Below are 26578 nucleotides of genomic sequence, written 5' to 3'. Positions count from 1 at the left end.
CTGTTTGGAGGATGCCCAGACAGAATACAGGATGTTCCTCCAATTTGCGGGTGGTCTCAGTCTGGCAGTGCATGAGACTGTGGACAGACATGTCAGCAAGGGAAATGGGGGGGGGGGTGGTAATTATAATAATAAATACTTGTCCTACTTGTGTATTGTGTGTATGTGTTGTCTGGTTGTGTGTTTGCAGGTTTTGCCCGGAGGGCGCTGTTTCATCAGGTTGCGCTGGTACAATCAGATGACAATAAACTTGATTTGAAAATAATGGATTATTATAATAAAAGCACCTGCCTGAAGAAGGGCTCAGGACCGAAACGTTGGATATTTACAGTTAAGCCCCAGTATCTGGCGCCTGCGGGGATTGGTAATGCAGAATAAGCGAATTTTACAGTTGCTTCAGATTCCACGTTGCGTGATTGGTGAACTAACGGTGAGGCATGCCAATTAAAAAAAAAATGTTTGGATTTTTTTTACCTATTTATTTTCTGCAATTGTTTTTGTCAGTTATTTGAATTCTAGTTAACAAGTTTTTTTTACTGTACCTTTACCTCCAATGGCCGCTGTGTACCTCCAATGACCGCTGTGTTCCTCCAGCATTTTTAAGTTTTTTTTAACTCCAATCACAGCATTTGTAGACTTTCATGTCTCACTCTGCCACTAGATTGTTTTTTCCTCCTGATCTGCAGTCTCCTGGGCTCAAAAGCTTTGTGGTGTTGATTACCGAACAAGCAGTTAAAACAGAATCCACCGCGAGTCGTTTTTGTCTGAAGTTCATGGACATCCTGCTAGCCTGTTGTGGCAAACATAAATTTTGATTTTCAACTGCAACCGATGTCTAAATTAACCATGTTGTAAGAAGCGTGTTTAGTGTCTGAGCAGCTGTGCGTTGTAAGCTCTTCTTGGAAATAGTAATATTAAATGGTAAACATTTAATTTGTGTTTGCAGTTCTGTAAGTTGGATGCCCGCTCGAGCTCTCAGGTAGAGTACAACTGTGCTTGTGATCACTTGCACTGGAGTATCTAATTTCCAGGGGAAGGAGGATTCCTTGGTATGTTGTGGCGATGATGTGTTTAATTAAACTTGCTTCCGTGGATATAATTATGCGAGAGATGGGGAACAGTGACCCTATATGTCAAGCCTGGTCACTGTTTACGTGGTCCATTGATGCCGTCCTTTTGGCATTGCTGCAACATCATTGCTCCTAGTGTGTGAGCAAGTTATTCACCATTTGTTTACACTTGCTCCCAAATACTGCTTCTGTCTAGTCCTGAAGATCCACTGACCTGTCCCTTCTGCAGATCTGCCGTTCCTATTTGCAATTGACTGAACGCTTGCAATGACGGGACCGAGTACCTGATGGTGCCGTAGCAACGTTGCACTCTGTTCACTTCGTGCAATACGTTGCACGTCACAAAGTAAAGTTTCCCACAAATTGGCACTAAATTGATGATGCGCAGGCCTCGTTTATCATCTGTGGAGTTCTTGACCTTGGACACTCAGTGAAACTTTAAAAACAAAAGGGATATTAAATTCTTAATCATTGGATGGGTAAGGCAGGAGGAGAAAGAAGCTGGAGACTAAATCTGCAGTAAAATGGATGAGCTTGCAGTCTGCTGTACTCCTTGTCCACTCTCAATGTAAATGATGGATAGGGTATAGAACAGCAGCACAGGAAGAGGCCCTTCAGCCCATATCTGTGCTGAGCGTGATGTCCAAATCAAACTAAAACTTTGCGGCCTGGTACAATGAATATCCCTCCATCCCCTCGATACTCAATGAATATCCCTCCATCCCCTTGATTTTCAAGTGTCTGTTGAGAAGCTTGCTAATTTTTTTTAATGTACTGCATAGTAATAGGCCTCTTCAGCCCATGAGCCCAATTAACCTACATCCCCAGAACCTTTTGAATGGTGGGAGGAAACCAGAGCCCCTGGGAAAACCCATGCAGAAGTGGGGAGAACGTACAACCTCTTAAAGATAGCGCGGGATTTAAACTCTGGTCCCGATGGCTAGTGCTGTAACAATGTAACCATGCTGCCCCCTTACTAATATTACTATTATAACTGGTTCTGATTTTATTCTATTTGATTAAAATTTATTTTTGATTCCCTTTTAGTCTTTGGTTTTTATCCTGACTGTTCCTTTGGGCTATGTCTCTGACGATGAAGTAGATGGATGAGAGGGGTTTAGAGGGATATGTTCTGGGTGCAGGTCAGTGGGACTAGGCTGAATAATAGTTTGGCACAGACTAGAAAGGCTGAAGGGCCTGTTTCTGTGTTTGATAATTCTATGGTTCTTTGTTACAGAGGAAGAGGTGCTTGATGTCTTTTTTTTTAAATTTTTTATTTTTCACACCATAAATCACGTTAGCCATGATATACACTTTTTCTTTTTCACACATATACAGTGACTTTTTCTTCCCCCCCTCCCTCCTCCCAAGCCACCCCCCCACCCCCCCTCATCCATTTTAGGTATACAATCTAGGTTGCATTAAGCCAGTCAGACAATGTTGTCATTCAACAAAAATACACCAGAAATTCTACTGAGTCCATTCTTTTCTTTCCTTCTCCTTCCATCAACTTAGGTAATGTTTGTCCCCGGTAGGTTTTTGCTATTGTATTTAATGTAAGGCTCCCATACTTGTTCGAATATTTCAATATTATTTCTTAAACTATATGTTATTTTTTCTAATGGAATACATTTATTCATTTCTATATACCATAGTTGTATTTTCAAATTATCTTCCAATTTACAGGTTGACATAATACATTTTTTTGCTACGGCTAGGGCTATCTTAACAAATCTTTTTTGTGCATCCTCCAAATCAATTCCAAATTCTTTGTTTGTTATGTTACTTAGGAGAAAGATCTCTGGATTCTTTGGTATATTGTTTTCTGTTATTTTATTTAATATCTGACTGAGATCATCCCAAAATTTTTCTACTCTCTCACATGTCCAGATTGCATGAATTGTTGTTCCCATTTCTTTTTTACATCGAAAACATCTATCAGATACTGTTGGGTCCCATTTATTTAACTTTTGCGGTGTAATGTATAGTCTGTGTAACCAATTATATTGTATCATACGTAGCCTCGTATTTATTGTATTTCTCATCGTTCCAGAACATAATTTCTCCCATGTTTCCTTTTTTATCTTTATATTTAAATCTTGTTCCCATTTTTGTTTAGTTTTACCATTTGTTTCCGCATTCTCCTTTTCTTGCAGTTTAATATACATATTTGTTATAAATCTTTTGATTAACATTGTATCTGTAATCACATATTTAAGGTTACTTCCCTCTGGTAAACTCAAATTGCTTCCTAATTTATCTTTCAAGTAGGATCTCAGTTGGTAATATGCCAGCGCTGTATCTCCAGTTATATTGTACTTATCTCTCATTTGTTCAAAGGATAAGAATCTACTTCCTGAAAAACAAATTTCTATTCTTTTAATCCCTTTTTTTTCCCATTTTCTAAAGGAAAGGTTGTCTATTGTAAAAGGGAGTAGCTTATTTTGCGTCGAAAGGTGGATGTATCCTTCGGATTTTAGACATTGCCCTGGACCTTGAAGGAGGATAGTACAGAAATTGCAAGGGCCCAATCTGAGGCATTTATTTTGCTGATGTACGTCTCCATTTTAAAAAAAAAATAACAGGCTTCTCGACAGACACATGAATATCAAGGGGATGGAGGGAGATTCATGAGTAACAGGGAAAGGAGAAAAACTAATGTTATTCAAGAAAGGCTCTAATCCATTCCTGTCTCTCTTGGACTTAAGATACCTTTCACTGGCCCATAATTACCTGGATCTTTCTTAAATACTATGTGATTGATCTCAACTTCTTCAGATTCTAAACATCACACAAACCAATCTTCTTCTTTTTCAATACACTCCTCTTGGAAACTTGCGAGTATCAGAAAGTCTTTGATGAAGCCTCTTGTAAAATTTAAAGCGTATCATATTAACGTGGTTTGAAAGTTCAGACAGGAAACAAGAGTAGGAGTAAATGAGTTCCTTTCAGAGTGGTGGATAGTAAGTAGTGGAGAATCAGTGCTTGGGCCTCAATGCATCGTAATATATTTCACTGTCTTGGATGTTTTGAAGTCTACTAAGGACAGTAAACCGGGTGAGATTATGAAGAGGATCCCCAGAAACTTTGAGGCATCAGATATAGATTGAGTGGTTGGGCATAAACATGGCAGATGCAGTATAATGCTGAAGTGAAATTCTTGACTTCAGTTGGAAAGATGAAAACAGCATAACATTTAAATGTTAGATGGGAATAACTCATGTTCAAATAGACTTGGCTGTCCTTGCGCACCCACTGAAAGCCAACCTGCTTTGCTAGAAGCAGTTAAGCCGGCCAGAACAAGAGGATTTGAGCATGAGCAAGGATGTCGTGCTACAATTAAATAGGGTCTTGGTAAGCCCATACTAAGAGTAATGGTTTCCTTACCTGAGCAAGTGTACGTATGCATTGATGGAGTGCAGTGGTTGGTTTCTGGGATGGAGGGACAGGACTATGAGTAAAAATTTTGTCAACTAGGGGCTCACTGGGGTTCAAGAGAATTGGAGGAGATCAAATCAAAAGGTACAAGATTCTGATATGGCTGGACTGGTAGTATGTGGGAGAGATGTTTCCCCCAGCTGGGTGTCGAGATTAAGGGATCAAGGGCAGGAGATTTGGATCAGAGTAACTTTTGAGATCTCGAGGATGGCTACCCTGTGGAATTTGCCACCAGAGAGTGATAAAGGCTCGAGTTGGTGAATTCATTAAAGAAGGAAGAGGGTAAATTACTAAAGGCAAAAGGAGCAGAAAAAAAAGCATTGAGGGAGAAGGTCATGTTGAGTAGAGTATGCTCAAAGGGCAGAATGGTTTTAAGATCTTTCCGACATGCAGCACATAACAGGCCCTTCTGGCCCACGAGCCCTTAATGTACAACCCCCGTACATTTTCAGTGTAAACAAATGGCTGAGAGCATTAGAAGAACCAAAGACAACAGGCCAAACATTAATCCAACTATGGCACTGGAGCCTCAACCTCTGGAGCTGACAAGCGCTCTAGTGTAGAACACTGGCATCCACTTAACACTTCATCACAGTACAGTGTGGAAACGGTCCCCTCAGCCCAACTTACCCATGACAACCAAAAATCAAGTTTATTGTCAACTGATTGTACAAGTACCACCTGACAAAACAGCCTTCTCTAGTCCTTGGTGCAAAACATGCAGACACACAACACATACAGACAAACAATACATATGCAGGACAAGTATTTCATCTACAACCAAATAAATATTGTTCCATGAAAATGAAGATCTCGGTTGGTTAGTGTGAGCAATTCCTTTGGTCGTTCAGCGTTCTCACTGCCCTTGGGAAGAAGTTGTTCCTCTGCCCACTGGTGCTGGCTCTGATACCCCTGTATCTCTTCCCTGACGGGAGCAGTTGAAAGATGCTGTGTGCAGGGTGGAAGGGGACCTCAATGATTTTGTGCCCTCTTCTACCCACCCGTCCTTCCTACATTAGCTTCACCTGCCTGTATTTGGCCCATATCCCTCTAAATCCATCCTATCCATGTATCTGTCCAAAGGTTTGCATTTACATGTCATAGGATATCAGGATTGGACCAATCCTGGAACTCCCTGCCCAGTAAGGTTAGGTGCAGAGATTCCAGTTCCCAGCCACCATTACCTGGAGATGGTTGATAAATGATAGCCTTGAGACCAATATCTGCATTCCTTGAATGAATGAGTGAATAAATAAATAAAACCTGTCCTAATACCTCCTCTTGAGGGAGTGCCTGGGATGTTTTCAGATTTATTGTCAGAGTACGTACACGACATCATGGACAGCCCTGAGATTGTTTTCCTGCGGGTGCGGCAGAATGATCCCTAATTGATAATACAAAATGAAAATGTACTCCATGTAGACATTCAAATATATGAAGAACTGAAAACAAATGGTGCAACACAGAGAGAGAAAAGAAAAATAAAATACAAAAGTAAGAATCCATAGAATTATCAAACACAGAAACAGGCCCTTCAGCCTTTCTAGTCTATGCCAAACTATTATTCAGCCTAGTCCCACTGACCTGTACCCAGAACATATCCCTCCAAACCCCTCCCATCCACATACTTCATCGTCAGGGACATAACCCAAAGGAACAGTCAGGATAAAAACCAAAGACTTAAAGGGAATCAAAAGTAAATTTTAATCAAATAGAATAAAATCAGAACCAGTTTAGTAAGTCCTTAAAGGAGTCCCTGATTGAGTTTGTGGTTGAGGGGTAGCAGCTGTTCCTGAACCTGGTTCATTAAACGTGCTGTTTTGGTGGAAATGGTGTCCTTTCTGCTGTCCTGACATTATTATCTGCATTACATTTTCCTTGAAGTGGAAGAGGAGGAAATTCTGAACCGTCAATGATGGTCATAACGTCAAGTATAAATAATTCAATGCTTGACATTTAAATAGATAGAGCTGGCTAAAGATCGAGATTTGCTGAAGCTGGGCCAAGGTGACTGCTTATCTTACGGCTCCTAGAACGCTTCCACCAGCGTTGTCTCCGCTCCATCCTCAACATTCATTGGAGCAACTTCATCTCCAACATCGAAGTACTTGAGATGGCAGAGGCCGACAGCATCAAATCCACACTGCTGAAGATCCAACGGTGCTGGGTAGGTCACGTCTCCAGAATGGAGGACCGTCGCCTTCCCAAGATCGTGTTCTATGGCGAGCTCTCCACTGGCCACCGTGACAGAGGTGCACCAAAGAAGAGGTACAAGGACTGCCTAAAGAAATCTCTTGGTGCCTGCCCCATTGACCCCCACCAGTGGGCTGATCTCGCCTCAAACCGTGCATCTTGGCGCCTCACAGTTCGGCGGGCAGCAACCTCCTTTGAAGAAGACTGCAGAGCCCACCTCACTGACAAAAGACAAAGGAGGAAAAACCCAACCCCCAACCCACCAATTTTCCATTGCAACCGCTGCAACCGTGTCTGCCTGTCCCGCATCGGACTTGTCAGCCACAAACGAGCCTGCAGCTGACGTGGACATTTACCCCTCCATAAATCTTCGTCCGCGAAGCCAAGCCAAAGAAAGGAAAGATGCCAACAGTTAGTTAATTGTGCTTTTGATTTGTCTTTTTAGGTGAGATGGGGGTGGGGGAGAGGGGGGTCCACCGATTGTAATTAGTGTTCAGGTCTGTAAAGTAGGCAGTGTGTCTCCAGTATATAGTATTTAGAGCATATTCTAAGTACTTTTGAACACTTGTGTTGGCATTTGTTTCGTGTAATGTGCAGTGTCTCTACTTGTGCAGTTTCACCCACCCTGCAGTGTTAAAGATTGGATGTTTAACTTTTGTGGTTAGTTGTGGCATGGAAAAGGGAGTGGGTAGGGAAAAATCAAAATCGGTTGGAGCTACATTTCTGATGTCAAGGTTGTACACTCGATGATGGTCAAGATGAGAAAACAGAATGAATAATAAGGGCAGAGAAAATTGAACAAGGAAGGAAAACAACCCATTGTGCAGTCAATTCAGTGAACATCAGCAGAGAGCTTGTCGAAAGCTTCCTATTTTTGTTCCAACCCACGTGACAATTGGCTCATTTAATCCTGGTATTGATTTATGAAGTGCAAAGAGAGGGAACACAAGCAAACAGTAGCAGCAGCTTTGGAGCAAAAAAACAGGCATTTGTCAACTGTAGAGGTGGCGCTGCAAACTGCATCTCTTGAGATAGAAGAACCTATACAACTTGATGTACTGGGAGAATTTAATACGTTATGGACTGGGGAAAACCCCGGCCAGTGTCCTCCAGTCATTGCTGGAGAGGCTGTGGCTGGGGTTTCCACACGCAGTCATACTACAAGGAAGGCAACCAGAATGAAGGAAGGAATAGAAGATCCTTTGGAGAAGAAGCAGGAATCTGTTGAGCCAAAATCTCTTCCAATTGAAAAGATTTTTGTGAATCTTGAATCTAAACTATCTTATACAATGCAGGGATTATCCAAGATTATGACTGAACTTGGTACTAGGTTTAATACTTTGGTGAAAATACATTCTCAACAGATGGCTGAGTTTGGAGCTTTTAAGCTTGAAGTGAGAGATAAATTTAATTCGTGTAAAGAAGATAAGGACGAAATACGGGATCAAGTTTTTGATGTGACCAAAATGGTCGAAGACTTACAAACTCAAAATAAAAATTTGGTGAAAATGATTGATTATTTGGAAAACTAATCCAGACGGAACAATATAAAGATTATTGGTTTGCCGGAAGGTATGGAGGGACCAGACCCAAGAAAATTTTTTACTGAATGGATTCCACAGGTGCTGGGTCAAGAACATTTCCCGGAAGATATAATACTAGAACGTGCTCACAGAGGCTTGCGTAGAAGACCTATTTCAGGTCAAAGTCCAAGACCTGTTTTGGTTCGTTGCTTGAATTATTACGACAGAGAAATAATTTTACGAGTGGCTATTAGAAATGCACAACAGAGAAAATCACCCTTGATGATTCAAAATAATCGAGTTTTCTTCTATGCGGATTTGAGTCAAGAAGTTATGTTCCAACGACGGGAATTCAATCCTGCTAAAGAGTTGTTGTGGAAGAAAGGTTACAAGACAACCTTTAGATATCCAGCTGTTTTGAAGGTTTTCCAAGATGGTTGCCAACCAAAGTTCTTTGATTCTCCAAAGGAAGCTATAGCATTTGGTCAAGAGCTGCCAATTACTCAGTTTCAACAGAGACATAGTCCGCCGTGATCTCTAAGGAGACAAGAGATGGAAGAAAAGAGCCGTGCTCCAAGAGGGAATGGTTGTAATGTTGACTCGGCAGTTGGAGCTGATTAAAAGAAGAGTTGTCCTTTTTTCTAATTTTTTTTTAAAAAAAGGGTTATTAAATAATGATGATGTTAGTTTAAGATGAAGTGAGAGTTGGGGGAGAGAACTGGATAGGCACTATTTCCTGAAAGTCATCTGCTACCTGTGAGTTATCTCACACCCATTTTTTTTTTGGGAGTTACCGCATTGCGCGGTTTAGACGGGAGGGGGTATTTTTAACCTCCTACCCATTTTTTTTCCCCTTTTTTTGTATTATTAAAGAGTGAAGGGGGTTTTTTTTTGTTTAAATATAAAAAAAAGCATAAGAAAGTATTTGATTGTTTAAAAAACTAAAAATTGATGTGGTTTTTTTTGTAAAGTTTATTCAGTAGATAAGGAATATTTGAAATTTAAATGTGAATGGGATGGATATGTTTTTTTAAATATTTTTTCTTTAACTTTAAGGTGAAAGGAGTGGTAATTCTGATGTATATTATTTTGCTATTTTAGTTATTGAACGAAGGGAATAATGGTGAAAGTTATAAATTGAATTGTACAATTCTTAATGAGGCTTGAATTTTGTTTGTGGTTTATGCTCCATTTGTTGAAGATATAGATTTCGTTGTAGATGTGTTTATTATTTGGAATTTGAATTTTAACGTAATGATTGGGGATATTTAAATGTGGTATTGGAGCTTTTATTGGATAACTATTCAAGAGTAAAAGGGAAAAATGGTGGAAGAGTACTAAAATTGAATTGTACAATGCTTAATGAGGTTTGAATTTTGTTTTAAGATGGTGGTTTATGTGACTAATATGATGATAGATGTGAAGTTAGTTGATATTTGGTGAAGGTTTATCTCTATAGAGAAAGTTTTTTTTTCATCTTTTTTTTCCATGCTACAATTGTGTTTTTTTAAGAATTGATTATTGTTTAAGAATTTTTGATGGATAATGTTACTAACTTTACTAATTTTTTATATTAAGTTTGAGTTAAATATATGTTTCATCTTAACTCCGTTAAATATATGCATTTAAGTTTGATTTAAATATGTTTTTTAAGTCTGATATCTTAGTATTAATTACTTTTCTTTTAGTATTTTAATCGGTTATGTTTTTTTTTTGGTAAGTGGGTTTTTTTTCTCACATATTATTAACTTTATTAATTCTTCACTCTTTATTTTGGGGGGGAAAGGGGGGTTGGACTAATTTGAGTTGGATTATTAATGTGTAATAATTATTGGGGAGGGTATAGTTTATGTCGATTACTGATATTGTATTGTAATTTTATTATTCTTAATTTTTAAAAATGTAATCCTATATGTTATTCATGTTATAAAATCTTAAATAAAGTTTAAAAAAAAAGCACGGTAAATGCAACGCTGTTACAACACCAACGATTGAGACCGAGTTCAAATCCTGTGCTGTCTGTAAGGAGTTTTTATAACCTCCACTTGTCTGCATGGATTTTCCCCGGGGGCTCCAGTTTCCTCCCACCCTTCAAAACTTACTGGGTGTTGTAGCTCCATTGGATGTAACTGGGTAGCATGGGCTTGTGGACCGAAAGGGCCTGTTACTGTGCTGGATGTCTAAATTTCAAAAAAATAAAGTCTCCAGATTCCAACTTCTGCAATCTCTCATGTCTCCAGCAGCACCTGAAGAGTTTATTTTGTGTATTTGAATGCTATTGCACAGTGGATAATAGTCCCAGGTGCAGTTGTTCTTCAGGTTTTGCTGATTTGAATGTTCCTAATACTTTGCAGGTCCATGTCTATGCACATGAAGCCCTCACTCCCTCAGCCTCTGACTCTCCAGAGAAAACAATCCAAATTTGTCCAACTTCTTGTACCTCATCTCCAGGCTATATCCTGGTAAATCTCTTCTGTACACTTGCAAAGCTTATACATCCTTCCTGTAATGGGGCAACCAGATTTGTATGTAATATTCCAAGTGCGGCCTAACCAAAAATTAGTATAGCTGCAGTGTGACTTCTCTTGTGTTTGTTGTCTCAATGGATGAAGGCAACATGTTGTGTGCCTGTCAACGTTACCAATGTCAGGGAGTTGTGAATTTGCTCTCCAAGCTCCCTCGGTACCTCAATTCTTGAAAGCATCCAATTATTTATTGTGTACTTTGCCTTTGCATACAACATCTTGCACTTGTCCAGATTAAACTCAATCTGCCATTTCCCTACCTACGTTATCAACTGCTCAATACCCTGTTGAATTCTTTGACAGCTTTTCTCATTATACACAACTCTACAAATTTTTGTCTACAACTTGTGAATCAGCCAACTTGTACATCTACGTCCTGCTCATTACTTAATTTCAATAGATTTGTCAGGCAAGATTTCCCCTGAAGGAAGCCATGCTGACTTCAGCCTATTTTGCTTTGTGCTTTCAACTATCTGAAAACCTCATCCTTAATAATGGGCTCACAAATCTTGCTGACCACTGAAGTTGGGTTATCAGGCCTATCATTTCCTGTCTTTTGTCTCTCTCCCTCAGAGAGTTGTCACATTTGTAATTTTCCCATTCTCAGGAACCATTCCTGACTCCAGCGATTCCTGAAAGATCACTGCAGACTCAAAGCATTGATCCTTGTGGATCAGCACTGATCAAAGATCTCCAGTCAGAATAACATCCCTCCACTACTGCCCTCTCACCTTCTGTGACCAAGTCTCCATGGAACCCATCCGTTTTAATCTTCTGAATCAGTCGACCGTGAGGAACATTGTCGAAGGTTTTACCAAAGTCCACATAGACAGCAACCACTGCTCGACCCTCATCAGTCGTCTTCACAGCTGCCTCAATAAAAATCACAATCAAGTTTGTAAGATGTGACTGCTCCTTCTCAAAGGTACGTGGCTTCTCTGCTCATTTAAAAAAAAAAGTTGAGTTGTTCACTCTGTAATTATAGAATATAGGACAATTTAGCCATTAAACAAACATGCATCTCTCATTCTTTCTTCATCCATCTTCTGCACCTGAGTTCTGGAATTCCATAGCTAGACTTCACTTTTTTGGTTCATCTGTAGCGGGCCGGGTCAACCCAGCACACGACAGGCTGAATTGCGGAAGCGAACAGCCAGCGTGGCAGGGCACAGTGGCTCCCCCCCCCCCCCACCACGCTGAAATTCCAGGCTACAGGAGCGTGTTGCCAGGGGAACGGCCAGGCCTCTCGGCAGCACGATGACATCACTCCCATGAGCCTGTTGCCTCCCCTAAAAAGGAAGGTGCGTGGTTTGAATAAATGGCAGTTACTGGCTTACTTGCTTGGTGTGGACAGCATTTATTTGAGCAGCTCTGTCTTTAGCAGGGCTACACATCCGTACTAATACCTCCTTTAAGTTTAGATAGCACAGTAACAGGTCCACGAGCCCAAGCTGTCTAACTTACTTAAAACCCTGGTACTTTTTGAGCGGTGGGAGGAAATTGGAGTGCCCGGAGAAAACCCTCGCAGACACTGAGAGAACGTACACACTCCATATAGATAGCGCTGGATTTGAATCCTGGTCGCTGGCGCTGTAACAGCATGGCGTTAACGGCAATGCTAACTGTGCACCCTTTAGTTCAGTATCAGTTTTTGTCTCATCCATACTGGGATTTACAGTGTTTTGAAAGGCACTGTATAATGTCTGCTTGTCTTGTTTTAGTCCCAGTGCCGCAAACATTGGTTTCTCGTTTCATTTGGGTATGTTTGTACTAATGGCCACATTCCATGGACTAGCAGGAGCAAATTGAAGCCAAGTAGACGGGATTCTACCTTGAAGTTGGAAAATAGAAAGCACTGGAGGAGTAGATTTAAATTCATATTCTTGGACCAAAAGAATCTAATCCACACCACCACTCACTGCTTCTCTTTTGCCCTTTGACACTTCCTAGAAGTAATGGTGCATGGGAAAGAACAATCCTTCTTTACAGAGCCGTGGAATTAATTGAGCAGCACAGTTAGCGTAAATCTTTAACAGCACCAGGTTCCAATTTGGCACTGCCTGTTAGGAGTTTGTACGCTCTCCCTGCGTGGATTTCCTCCGGGTGCCTCGATTTCTTACCGCTTTTCGAAGAGTGAGTAGGTTAATTGGTCACATGAGGATAATTGGGCAGCATGAGCTCATGGGCCAGAAGGGCCTGTTACAATGCTGCATCTCTAAATGAAATGAAAATTGTGTACACTGTAATTGAAATGTTGGCACATGCTCAGTCTGGGGAAATACATCATTTGTTTGGGAGTTTAATGTTGATGCTCAACATAAATATGAGAATATATTATCTTGCATCTATAACATTCCTTGTCTCTCTGCAGGCAAGCGCACACTGGTAAATTAGGCAGTTTGTCACCATGCCCTTTAATATTTCAACACATTTATTTGGTGTATTAATAACCCTGGGAAACTTGAGGTTTCATAGAATTTTACAATGTCGAATTGTGTCCTTTGGCTGATTGAATCAATGTTGATGTCAAACACTCATTTACACGTACTAGAGCAAAATCCTGTTGTCTGGAATTTGAGCAACCGGCAACCTCAAGCAATCAGGGAAAAAGGCTTTTTAAAAAACGGTTTAAAATTGGCATGCCTCGCTGTTGGTTCTCCATTCACGCAACACGCAGTCTCAAGCAACTGGAAAGCTTGCTTATTTGGCATCTGCCAATCCCTGTAGGTGCTGGATACTTGGGGTTCTCCTGTATTTTATTCTCCCACAATCCATCCTGAGATTTTAACACTCGCCTACACTAGGGGCAATTATAAACAGCAATGAATCTACTAACCACCATGGTTTTTGGGAGTTGGGAGGAAGCTTGAGCACCTGACAAGTTTACAGGGAGAACGAAGCTGCGCCACAGGTCAGGGTTGAACACCATTCACTGGAGTTGTGAGACAGCCAGTTGTACTGGTTGCGTCATTGTGTTCTTTCTAAGTGTTTTGCTGGGTTATTCGCTGTCTCTCAGGACATTTAGTTGGCATCTATTCTGGAGTTGGTTTGGGGAAATAATTGGAAGTCTGGAAATCTGAAATGAAAACCAGAAATGCTGGAAATATTTAGCAGACCACAGTTAGTGCCTCTGGAAAGAGAAAGTGTTCACATTCCATGTGCTGAAGAGTCTTCATCCTGAAATCTGTATCTCTCAGCAGAAACTGTCGATCCTATTGAAAGTGGCTCCAGCGTCTTCTGCTCTATTTATGGGAAGTAATTGGATTGCATTTTGATGCTCTTTACAGTTGACTGAAAATATTTGAGGGTTGAGAACACTCAGATTTGAGCCTGATTTTTTGTTGTTATCAAACTCCCATAATAGAGTGAGGTGCTAAAATCTTCCTTTGCAGCTTGGATCTGATTAATGGTAGCTTCACTGAGGTACTTGACGATGTCTGGTGAATAAGGGATAGGAGGGGGAGGTCCGCTGAAGATTTTAAAAATTTCATGTATAGAGTTTAAAAAAAAAAATACATGCCACTGATCTATGAACAAGAATGCACACAAGGCACAAAATGAAAGTAAATTGTGCTGCTGGTCATCAGAATTAAATGTACTTCCTACAGCCCTATATTCTCACAAGGTTCTGAAAAAATGGGTCTCAGGGTGAGTTGCCAATAATTGATTGGATGCTGTATCAATCCTGCATTGTCGTTATAGCTCAGGCATCCTGACTGGTTTGCTCCTTTCGACGTTTGCTGTATTAATCTTTTAAACCTGCCAAAATATCTGTATTGCATTTTCTAAGTGTTTGCTGAATTTTTTTTTGGAAGAGCATCTCATTAATGAAGTACAGATTCGTTGAATGTGTGGGTGTCCTTTCAGTCAGAATTGCCTACTCTCTCCATAACGTGCCCTGAATAGGGTGTGATCAAGGTTTTGGTTTTCCTCTTGCTACAATAGTATTACTTGTACAGTATATCACTTTATTCTATTTATAATTTTTTAAATTCCAGGGATAGCCCAAGATTCTCATTCTACCTTTCCTATTTAAATCAGCTCGGTCATATCTATTTTCTGCATCCCTGGGGCTTGAAAATTGTACTTTCCAAATTTAAAATATTTTCCAAATACTTGCTTGGCAAACATGATTTGTCTCTGATAAACATCACTGTGTCAATAAATGTCAATCATGAAGAATTTATGCTTTTGCACATTTTTTAAGGAATTCTACTGAGTTAAACCACCAGCCATGGTCTTGTCAATTGGCAGAGCAAAGGACGGAATGGTGGACTCCTGCTTCTGTTGCTTGTACCCTTGTGTTCTTCCCTCGTTAAATACCCCGCAGTATGGTTTGAATGAATGTAAAGTTATTGTATTAAATATAATGCACACAGAAAGCCTTGCTGCAGTTGCCCAGTTATATTCGTCATCTCAACACAAACATAATCAGGGACTTATTTAAGGACTCTTACTTTCACTTTATTTTGTTTTCCTCTCTCTATTGCTCAGTTTGTTTACATGTGTACATTGAGTCCAGTTTTTTTGCACTGCTAATAAGTGTAATTCTGCTTTGTTTGCAGGAAAAAGAATCTCAGGGTTGTATGTGATGTCATGTATCTGACAAATCTGAAATCTACATAAAACATACAATTTAAATATTAATGTTATAATTAACCAAGAAATTTCTGAAGCATGCAAGACTGGAGCACCAGTTGTCATGGGGGACTTCAACTTGCACATTGATTAGGCGAATCAAATTGGTTGAGGCAGTCTTGAAGAAGACTTCATTAAAAAGGGTCTGTGTTAGGTTTCTTAAATAGCATGATGCTGAACCTAGAAGGGAACATGCTATCTTAGATCTGGTCCTGAGTGATGAAACAGGTAAAGTTAATGATATTGTTGTTGGGGATCCTCAAGGAAAGAGTGATCGCAGTATGATAAGTTTCTCAGACAAATGGAGTGTAATTGTCCAGTCTAAAACTCGTGTACCCTGGGATCACTGGCGTCATAGTGGAACACTTACAAAGATTTTTAAGTGCTCCAGTTTTAAGCAAGGACGGTAAGGGTGGGGAGAGGCAGCCTTGGATAACTAAGGAAATAAAGGAAGGTGCCAAATTAAAAGCATTTGCAAACAAACTTGCCGGGAGTAGTGGGAAACTGGAACATTTGGAAAACTTTAAAAAGCAAAAAAAAAAGACTTTCCATGTCACTTTTTTGCACAAGGGTTCCTGTGAATATTTATTACCTCAATTATTTATTGTCTCTTAAGTTCAATTAATTTACTATTATAGTTTTCTCTTGCGAGTACCTGCTTGGCTGCAGCAAGTAAGAATTTTGGTGCATTTGTACATTCTATAACATGTAAACTCATTATCCTTGCCTATGAATTTAAAATAATTAATTACAAAGTCAAGATTATTGTAGTAGTAGAAGCAGGCTTTGTTTGTCGCTTTTTTAAGAAAAAAGAGACTGTGGTGGTGTGAACAGTGGAAGAAACACAGCCACCACTTTGAGGATCATTAATGACTTTTTATTCTAATTCAGCATGAGCTCAGTCACCTGATGCATTCTGACATTATAATCGCTGCCCAGGGTGGGTACTGGAAGGGATGCTGGAGTCAGAAACTTCTGACAACGCCATTTCCACATGGCTGCCCCACCACGTGGCAATACAAGCGGGGCCGGTTCACCATGAGGATGTGCACCGCCACACAACCCACCCCCCAGAACCGGCTACACATCCTGTCGCTTTGGCGGCTGGCCCCAGCGCTTGGGCGTTGCTGTCTGCACCGGCTGTGATAAGTCCACCATAAAAAGTTCCTGTCTTTCCCCCCCCCCCCCCCCCATTGTCCAGGGTGAAGGTTCCGCCAGACAGGTGCAAGACTTTATATGGCCCCTCGTATGGTCACTGTAGCAGTGCACCTGTTTTCCCCCCAGACAAAAATGAACTGGGCCGAGATGAAATGGCTAGGTGCCGTGGTGTGCTGGGGGTGGGGGAGCTAGTCACCTGTGTAGGTCCGCCAGCAGGTTTTTGTCGGTGGCCGTGGTGTCAGGGTCTGGGCTGAAAAACTCACCCGGCAGGGAAAGCGGTGTGCCATAGGCCATCTCCGCTATTGAAGCCTGCAGGTCCTCCATGGGTGCCGTCCTAATCCCGAGGAGGACCCAGGGTAGTTTGTCCGCACAGTCTGGTCCAGAGAGCCTGGCCGTAAACGATGCCTTCAGGTGCCTGTGGAACCTCTCCAACAACCCATTGGACTGCGGGTGGTATGCTGTAGTGTGGTGGAGCTTGGCCCCCAGGAGCTTCGCCATCTGAGTCCACAGGGCAGATGTGAACTGCGCCCCTCTGTCGCAAGTGATGTGTGCTGGGACTTCGAAACGGGTGATCCATTGGCTGAACAGAGTCCTGGCGCACGTCTCTGCAGAGGCCTCCTTAATCGGGATGGCCTCCGGCCACCTTGTGGCCTGATCCACTACTGTGAGGAGGTAATGAGCCTCCTTGGACGCTGGCAGGGGCCCGACGACATCAACATGGATGTGTTGGAATCTGCGAACTGCTGGGTCGAAGTTCTGGATAGGGGCTCGCATGTGTCGCTTGACCTTGGAGGTCTGGCACCTGGTACAGTTCCTGGCCAGTTCTGCCGCCTCCTTCAGCCCGTGCCACACAAACCGCCCCGCGACCATCTGCAAGGTTGTCTTTACCGCTGGGTGAGCAAGGTCGTGGATCAGACTGAAGACCTTCGCCCTCCAGTGCAGCGGGACCACCGGGCGCGGCGTGCCTGTTGAGACGTCTCAGAGCAATGTGTCTGGGCTGCTGGGCACCTGGAAATCCTTGAGTTTGAGGCCCGAGATGGCAGTCCGCAAGGCCTGCGTCTCCGCATTGTTCCTCTGTGGCTGAACCAGTTTGTAATCCAGACCGGGCGCTAGAGTGTTGATGGCTGGATGGGAGAGCGCATCCGCCACTACGTTGTCCTTGCTGGCCCTATGTCAGATGTCGGTCATGAACTCAGACACATACGAGAGGTGGCGCTGCTGTCTGGTGGACTACGGATCCTTGGTCAACGCCAGTGCTTGAGTGAGGGGCTTGTGATCCGTGAAGGCTGTGAACAGCCTGCCCTCGAGGAAGTAGCGGAAATGGCAGATGGCCAAATGCAGCACCAAGAGCTCCCGGTCGAAGGCGCTGTATTTGAGCTCCGGTGGGTGCAGCTGCTTGCTGAAAAGGCTGGAGGGCGCCATTGTCTATCGAGCCACTGTTCCAGAACCCCAACCCCACTGCCGTAGCTGAGACGTCCATGGAGAGCACCGTGTGCCCCTCCAGCCACGGGTGCGCCAGCAGCGTGGCACTGGTTAGAGCCTCCTTTGTCATGATGAAAGCCCTGTCCGCCTCCTCTGATCATGATAGTCTTTTTGGGCATGAGCGCAAACAATGGGCGCATGGTGCGTGCAGCTCCAGGGATGAAACAATGGTAAAAGTTCACTCATCCCCACGAAAAACAGCACAGGCTGCGGGGGGGGGGACCCACCTTCCCTCAGTCCAGTGACTCTGGGCTGGTAATGGGGGTGGGGGGGGGTGGTGGTCTACACCTGTAGTCAGGCTGTCCTGACTCCCGTTTCAATGGAGGAAGAGAAGGGCATCGCTGGAACAGAAGAAGAGGAGAAACTTGTGGAGGAGGAAGAAGGCCTAATTTTTAAATATTTTTAAAATTTTTCACACTATGAACATATTAATCAAAATACACAAACATTTCCCTCTGACCTCTCAGACTCCGTATGTCCCCGCTCCAACACCAATTCTTTTGCTCTTTGTGCACATACATTTTTTCCCCCTCCAAACCCATTAAACATTCAAAATATACAAATCACTAAACCCATTAAACAATGTCATCACACAATGAAAATAAACAAGAAAATTGTGTCATCTACTTTTACACACTGGGTCAGTTCATTTTGTCATCTTCTCATTTTATCATTTTAGGGGGTGGAGGTCCGACGAAAGCCCTCTGTGTTGTGTTCCATTTACGGTTCCCAAATTTGTTCAAATAACGTGACTTTATTTTTTAAATTATGTTATTATTTCCAATGGAATACATTTATTCATTTCCACGTACCATTGCTGTACTCTCAGGCTCTCTTCTGATTTCCAAGTTGACATACATTTTTTTGCTTCAGCTAAGTCTATCATAATAAATCTTTTTTTGCACTTCATCCAGGGTTTAAGGCCTAATTCTTTACTACTTGTATTACTTAGAAGAAAGATCTCTGGATTTTTTGGTATGTTGCTTTTTGTGATTTTATTTAATACCTGATTTAGATCTTCCCAAAACTTTTTCACTTTCTCACATGCCCAAATTGCATGTACTGTTGTTTCCATTTCCTTCTTACAGCGAAAACATCTATCTGATACTGTTAGGTCCCATTTATTTAACTTTTGGGGCGTGATATATGGCCTGTGTAACTAATTATATTGTATCACGCGTAACCTCATATTTATTATATTTTTCATAGTTCCAGAGCATAGCTTTTCCCATTTTTCATTTTATATCTTTATGTTTAGATCTTTTTCCCACTTTTGTTTGGGTTTATAGCTTATTTCATTATTTTCTTTCTCTTGCAGCTTGATGTACATGTTCGTTATAAATCTTTTAATTATCATTGTGTCTGTAATCACAAATTCAAAGCTGCTTCCTTCTGGTAATCTCACTCTGCTTCCCAATTTGTCCTTTAAGTAGGTTTTCAGTTGATGATATGCAAACATTGTACCATGAGTTATTCCATATTTCTACTTCATTTGTTCAAATGATAATAAATTATTTCCCAAAAAACAATTTTCTATTCTTTTAATTCCTTTTCTCTCTCATTCTCTAAAGGAAAGGTTATCTATTGTTGATTTTGCATCAATAATAATTTTGGTAGTTGATCATTTGTTTTTTTTTCCTTTCTATGTGAATCTTCTTCCAAATGTTGAGCAGATGGTGCAGTACTGGTGAACTTCTATATTGCATGGAAGTAGGCTTGATTGAGGGTAGGCCTGTGTTGAGGCAGACTTTCAAGCTTAAGTCTGACCCTTCACACTCTAATATTGCCTTTTCTGATTTATCCCAACAAATGGAGAACTTGGCCATGCAGATAAGGCAAGGATTTTCAGTAGTTAAGGAGCAATTGACTGAGATGAAGGGTGAAATGTCTTCTATTAAAATGGATGTGACTAAGTGCCTGAGAGCAGTGGATAAGGTTCAAGATAAATTTAAGAAGATTGAAGATGCATTTCTTGACTGTAAAGATGATGTGGAGCAATGTAAAGAGAAGATGGAGCAGATGGAGGATTCGTTTACTGGATGGGAGATTTAGAAGAGTGATTTGTTGAAGAAGATTGATGTTTTGGAAAATCAGAGTTGGAGAAATAATGTTAAAATTCTTGTCTTTCGGAAGATTTTGAAGGCTCGGATCCAGTTCAATTTTTTCAAAAGTAGATTCCTGAGGTTTTGGAAGCAGCTTATTTTCTGAGTGGCTTGGAATTGGACAGAGCTCATCAAGCAATCAATAGGAAACCACTTCGGATCCGTTCTGATTTGGTGTTTGCGTTATCAGGATCGAGAATTGATTTTCGACTTGCAATACAGAATGTAAGACGTGACCAGGGTCCTTTGCTTGTTAAGAATAATAGTCTTTTTATGCTGATTTGAGCCAGGCTGTTATTAAATGTTGTAAAGAATTCAATTCAGCTAAAGCTGTTTTGTGGAAGAAGGGTTATAAATTTGCTTTTCGTTACCCTGCTGTGTTGAAAGTTTATTTATGGGAATTATCAAGCTCAGTTTTTTGATAATGATGCGGAGGCTCTTACCTTTGCTAATTCTTTGTCTGTTAATAAGCAGGGGCAAGGTCAGTTTTCTCAACAGCTTGTTTTGGTTCTGAAAGGGAAGAATGGGAAGTGAGAGATGGAGACCCAACAGTTAATTGACATTGGTATTGATGACGACCAAGTCAATGGTAATTTGGAAGCAGCTTATCATACCTGAATTGATTTTTTTTTCCTTTTAGTTTGTTCTGTTTGGCGGGGCGGGCGGGGGGTGGGAGAGGTGGTTCAACTGCCAATTCTTCCGAAGTCGTTGGCCACTTTGTGGCATTTGTCACTCCTGCATAATTGAGGGGGATACTACACTTAGATTGTTTTTTTTTGGGCGGGGGGTTTATGGGGACTTCTTTGTCTTTTCTTTTGAGGAGATCTTTGTTTATATTGGAGCCATGAGGGTGCTTCGCCACTGTGGGAGGTAATTTACCATGGCTAAGTTAAATTTTGATACTTTTAATGTAAACAGGCTTAATAATCTGATTAAGAGAAAGAGGGTATTATCTTATTGAAAAGTTGAAAGTTGATATTGTGTTTTTGCAAGAGACTCATTTGACTGAAAAGGAACATCAAAAGTTAAAAAGAGATTGGGTTGGATAAGTTATAGTATCTTTTAATTCCAAAACAAGGGGTGTTGCTATTTTAATCCATAAGAAGTTATTTTTTACATTGGATTCAGTTTTTGAAGCTGTTGGTTGGCTTTTGATTGTTAATTGCAAATTTTTTTCAGAATCTTGGACTTTAATGAATGTTTATGCTCCTAATATAGACGATGAACAATTCATGGTGGATTCCTTTTTTTAATTTAAATCAGGCATATGATAAAATTTTGGTTGGAGGTGATTTTAATTGTTGTCCAGATCTGTTGTTAGATAAATCCCCAAAAACGGTTGTTAGAACAAAAATGGCTAAACAGTTGTTGACGGTAATGGAAGATATTAATTTAGTAGAGATTTGGAGGAAATTAAATCCTACTGAGAAAGATTTCTCTTTTTATTCATCCTGGCATGATTCTTATTCTAGATTTATTTTTAGTATCAGTGCAATTACAGGGAAGAAATTTTAAAGCTGAATGTAAGAGTAAGATTTTGTCTGATTATTCTTTATTGTTGATTCTGAGATCATGGAGAATGTTTATCGTTGGAGATTCAATTCTATGTTTGCTGAAAAATTCTGACTGAAGTTTGACGGATCGTATACAGTTATTTTTGAAAATAAATGTAGATTCGGTTGATAGTAAATTTGTTTTGTGGGACGCCTTGAAAGCTTATGTAAGTGGATAGATTATTAGTTACACAGCTAAAATTAAAAAAAAAAACAAAATCATTTGACTGAGACTAACAAATTAGAGAAAGAGATATTTTGGAAAAAGAATTACAGCGGGATGCTACAGAAGCTAAAAAGGTTTGTTTAATTTGAAATTGCGGTATATTCATTATAAACTTATAAATGTGAGAAGTTATTGCAGAGGACTAAACAATGTTATTGAGTTGGGTGAAAGAATGAACAGGCCCCAAGGACAATAAATGATATTAGACATGATTTGTTGATTACTTATAAACCTCAGAAAATTAACGATGAATTTCGTTTATTTTATGACAAATTGGAAGATAATGCTAAAATCGATACCTTTTTGTCTGAATTGGTTTTGCCATCTTTAAGGGATGCAGAGATTAAAGACTTGGATGCTTTTTTTTTACTGTTATGGAGGTGAAGAAAGCATTGAAGTCAATGCCTGGTGGGAAATCTCCAGGAGAGGATGGGTTTACTTCTGAATTTTATAAAGAACTTCAGGATTTGTTAATTCCTATTATCATGAGCCCAGATGACCCCAAAGCCCAGCAGCAATAGATATTCACTGACAAATGGTTACTTAAACAAAAGTTGCTTTTAATTATCTTTAAACATGAAAGTAGAATCAAACTTTAACTTGTCTCTATTGACTTAACTAACCTAACTTAATCCCCTTCTAATTCTAAGTGCACGTGTATGTAATGTGTGTGTAAGTTCAGAAAAGTTCTATGGTTCACAGTCCAATCTCACTTCTCACTCCTCCAAGTTCACTGGTTGCAGGCAATTCTTTTACTGTGCACAGAATTTAACATTTATAAAGTTCACCAGGCTTTGGTGCTTGAAAGGTAAATGGTTACCACTCAGGAAGGTTCTTGTCAGTTTTCAGAGAGAGAATTGTTGTTCCAGGACATCCACAACAGATGTACTTCCATCAGCCACCCCAGTGTCTTGCGGACGAAACTTGCCCCTTCAGGGTTTTCCAGATGATAACCTCTTTCTTTCAGGTCACCACAGAGTTCCTTTTTGATTCCCTTATTCCAAATGAAACATTAAATCTCTTGCATGAACCACAGGGGCTTTGACCAGGCCATCTTGCAAATGGGCTTTCCATAAGCTTTCCAGCTTGTCCTGTTCCAGTCCCAGCTGCTTCTGCTGGCCGTAACACTGTACAAGTGATCTCTGTCTCTGTCTCCCTCTTTCTCTGTCTCCCTCTTTCTCTGTCTCCCTCTTTCTCTGTCTCCCTCTTTCTCTGTCTCCCTCTTTCTCTGTCTCCCTCTTTCTCTGTCTCCCTCTTTCTCTGTCTCCCTCTTTCTCTGTCTCCCTCTTTCTCTGTCTCCCTCTTTCTCTGTCTCCCTCTTTCTCTGTCTCCCTCTTTCTCTGTCTCCCTCTTTTTCTGTCTCCCTCTTTCTCTGTCTCCCTCTTTCTCTGTCTCCCTCTTTCTCTGTCTCCCTCTTTCTCTGTCTCCCTCTTTCTCTGTCTCCCTCTTTCTCTGTCTCCCTCTTTCTCTGTCTCCCTCTTTCTCTGTCTCCCTCTTTCTCTGTCTCCCTCTTTCTCTGTCTCCCTCTTTCGCTGTCTCCCTCTTTCTCTGTCTCCCTCTTTCGCTGCCTCCCTCTTTCGCTGTCTCCCTCTTTCGCTGTCTCCCTCTTTCGCTGTCTCCCTCTTTCGCTGTCTCCCTCTTTCGCTGTCTCCCTCTTTCGCTGTCTCCCTCTTTCGCTGTCTCCCTCTTTCGCTGTCTCCCTCTATCTCTGTCTCCCTCTTTCTCTGTCTCCCTCTTTCTCTGTCTCCCTCTTTCTCTGTCTCCCTCTTTCTCTGTCTCCCTCTTTCTCTGTCTCCCTCTTTCTCTGTCTCCCTCTTTCTCTGTCTCCCTCTTTCTCTGTCTCCCTCTTTCTCTGTCTCCCTCTTTCTCTGTCTCCCTCTTTCTCTGTCTCCCTCTTTCTCTGTCTCCCTCTTTCTCTGTCTCCCTCTTTCTCTGTCTCCCTCTTTCTCTGTCTCCCTCTTTCTCTCTCTCCCTCTTTCTCTCTCTCCCTCTTTCTCTGCCTCCCTCTTTCTCTGCCTCCCTCTTTCTCTGCCTCCCTCTTTCTCTGCCTCCCTCTTTCTCTGCCTCCCTCTTTCTCTGCCTCCCTCTTTCTCTGCCTCCCTCTTTCTCTGCCTCCCTCTTTCTCTGCCTCCCTCTTTCTCTGCCTCCCTCTTTCTCTGCCTCCCTCTTTCTCTGCCTCCCTCTTTCTCTGCCTCCCTCTTTCTCTGCCTCCCTCTTTCTCTGCCTCCCTCTTTCTCTGCCTCCCTCTTTCTCTGCCTCCCTCTTTCTCTGCCTCCCTCTTTCTCTGCCTCCCTCTTTCTCTGCCTCCCTCTTTCTCTGCCTCCCTCTTTCTCTGCCTCCCTCTTTCTCTGCCTCCCTCTTTCTCTGCCTCCCTCTTTCTCTGCCTCCCTCTTTCTCTGCCTCCCTCTTTCTCTGCCTCCCTCTTTCTCTGCCTCCCTCTTTCTCTGCCTCTCCCTCTTTCTCTGCCTCTCCCCCTTTCTCTGCCTCTCCCCCTTTCTCTGCCTCTCCCCCTTTCTCTGCCTCTCCCCCTTTCTCTGCCTCTCCCCCTTTCTCTCCCTCTCCCCCTTTCTCTCCCTCTCCCCCTTTCTCTCCCTCTCCCCCTTTCTCTCCCTCTCCCCCTTTCTCTCCCTCTCCCCCTTTCTCTCCCTCTCCCCCTTTCTCTCCCTCTCCCCCTTTCTCTCCCTCTCCCCCTTTCTCTCCCTCTCCCCCTTTCTCTCCCTCTCCCCCTTTCTCTCCCTCTCCCCCTTTCTCTCCCTCTACCCCTTTCTCTCTGAGGCACCGATATGTCTAGCATGTGGCAGAGCTCCAGTATTTTAAATAAGATCTGTTTTAAAGTGTTTGTATGTAACCTACTCTAACAAATCTTTCCCAATTTATCTCCCCAAAACATAGCTATATACTCTGTCACACTATATTAATGGATGTTTCGAAGCAGGTAACGGAGACTGGTTCTTTTCTGGATTCTTGTTCCAGAGCGCTTATTACGGTTATTCCTAAGAAGGATAGGGCTCCATTAAAAGTGGGATCATATAGACCTATTTCTTAATTAAATGTGGATTATAAAATTGTTGCCAAGGTTCTAGCTAAAAGACGAGCTAAATATTTACCTGATTTGATTCATGTAGATCAAGTCGGCTTTATTAAAAAATGCTATTCAGCAGACAATATTGTGAAGTTGATTTCTTTAATATTTCTCAGGGGGAATCCGGTCAACCTATGGTAGTTGCTTTAGATGCTAAAAGGGCATTATATAAGAGTAGAATGGAGTTATTTGTTTAAAGTGTCGGAAAAGTTTAAATTTGGATCTCTTTTTATTGGCTGGGTTAAGGCTTTATATAAAAATCCATTGGCTAGAGATGTGACAAATGGACAGATATCATCTTCATTTATATTATCTAGATGTCAAGACAAGGCTGTCCTTTGTCACCAGCTCTATTTGCATTAGTTATTGAACCTTTGCCTCAGTTGATTAGACAAGATGGTAACATGAAAGGTATTAAGATGAAAGGAGATGAGTATAAAATAAATTTATTTGCAGATGATGTTTTGATATATTTAACGCAACCTATGCAGTCTTTGGGGAGTCTGCATGTGAGACTGGAACAGTATGGCGAACTATCAGGTTATAAAATGAATTGGGATAAGAGTGAAATAATGCATTTGGCAGATGTGGACTATTCATCTTGTAAACATATTGCAAAATTTAAGTGATCTGATCGAATTAAGTATTTAGGAATTAGAATAGATGATAATTATAATAATTTAAATGAATTGAATTAGTCTAAGATTAAATATGATTTAAAGTGGTGGAAATATTTACCAATAATGTTGATAAGAGGAGTAAATTGTGTGAAAATGAAATCTCCTCATATACAATACCTTTTTCAGTCTATTCCATGTAGAATTCCCCAAAAATTGATTCAGAATAAGCTTTTTTCTTTCTCATTAAATAATCAGTTTTTAAAAACGTGGGAACAGAAAGGTATTGGTAGAGGATTGTTATGAAGTTGGGCATTTTATTTCATTTCAAAGAATGAAGGAGAACTATTGAAGTTCTTCAAAAACCCTGCTTACTTATTAGGTTAGGGCCTTACTCTTAGATAATTTTATCAGGTTAGGGCCTTACTCTTAGATAATTTTAACAGGTTAGGGCCTTACTCTTAGATAATTTTATCAGGTTAGGACCTTACATAGGAACAGGAGTAGGCCAAAAGTGGCCCATCGAGCCTGCTCCACCATTCAATATGATCATGGACCTAACTCCACCTACCTGCCTTCTCCCCACATCCCCTAATTCCTCTATCATGTAAAAATTTATCTAACTGAATTTTAAATATGTTTAATGAAGCAGCCTCAACCACTTCCCTGGATAGAGAATTCCAAACATTCACTACTCTCTGGGAAAAACTATTTTTCCTCATCTCTGTCCTAAATCTACTCCCCCGAATCTTGAGACTGTGTCCTCTCGTTTTAGTTTCCCCGGTCAGCTCAAAAAACCTTCCTACATCTATCCTATCCATACCCTTCATAATCCTATATGTTTCTATAAGATCTCCTCTCATTCTTCTGAACTCGAGCGAATACAATCCTAGATGATTTAATCTTTCATCATAAGTCAACCCCTTCATCCCAGGGATCAACCTAGTAAACCTCCTCTGGACCGTCTCCAA

The 26578-nt window shown here is 41.2% G+C and overlaps 1 long non-coding RNA gene across 1 annotated transcript in view; it reads left to right on the top strand.

The window, feature by feature from the left end:
* The first annotated feature begins 193 nt into the window (after positions 1-193).
* The window catches only part of LOC138735572 (uncharacterized), a 135150-nt gene continuing 108765 nt past the window's right edge, over positions 194-26578 (top strand). Inside the window, exon 1 of the long non-coding RNA XR_011339783.1 lies at positions 194-430. This is a non-coding gene — a long non-coding RNA (uncharacterized lncRNA). The remainder of the gene's footprint in view (positions 431-26578) is intronic.

Source organism: Narcine bancroftii, chromosome 6 (assembly GCF_036971445.1).
Source record: "Narcine bancroftii isolate sNarBan1 chromosome 6, sNarBan1.hap1, whole genome shotgun sequence".
Taxonomy (NCBI): Eukaryota; Metazoa; Chordata; class Chondrichthyes; order Torpediniformes; family Narcinidae; genus Narcine; species Narcine bancroftii.
Note: the sequence above shows the minus strand (reverse complement) of the source record. Positions and strands in the feature narration are given on the sequence as shown.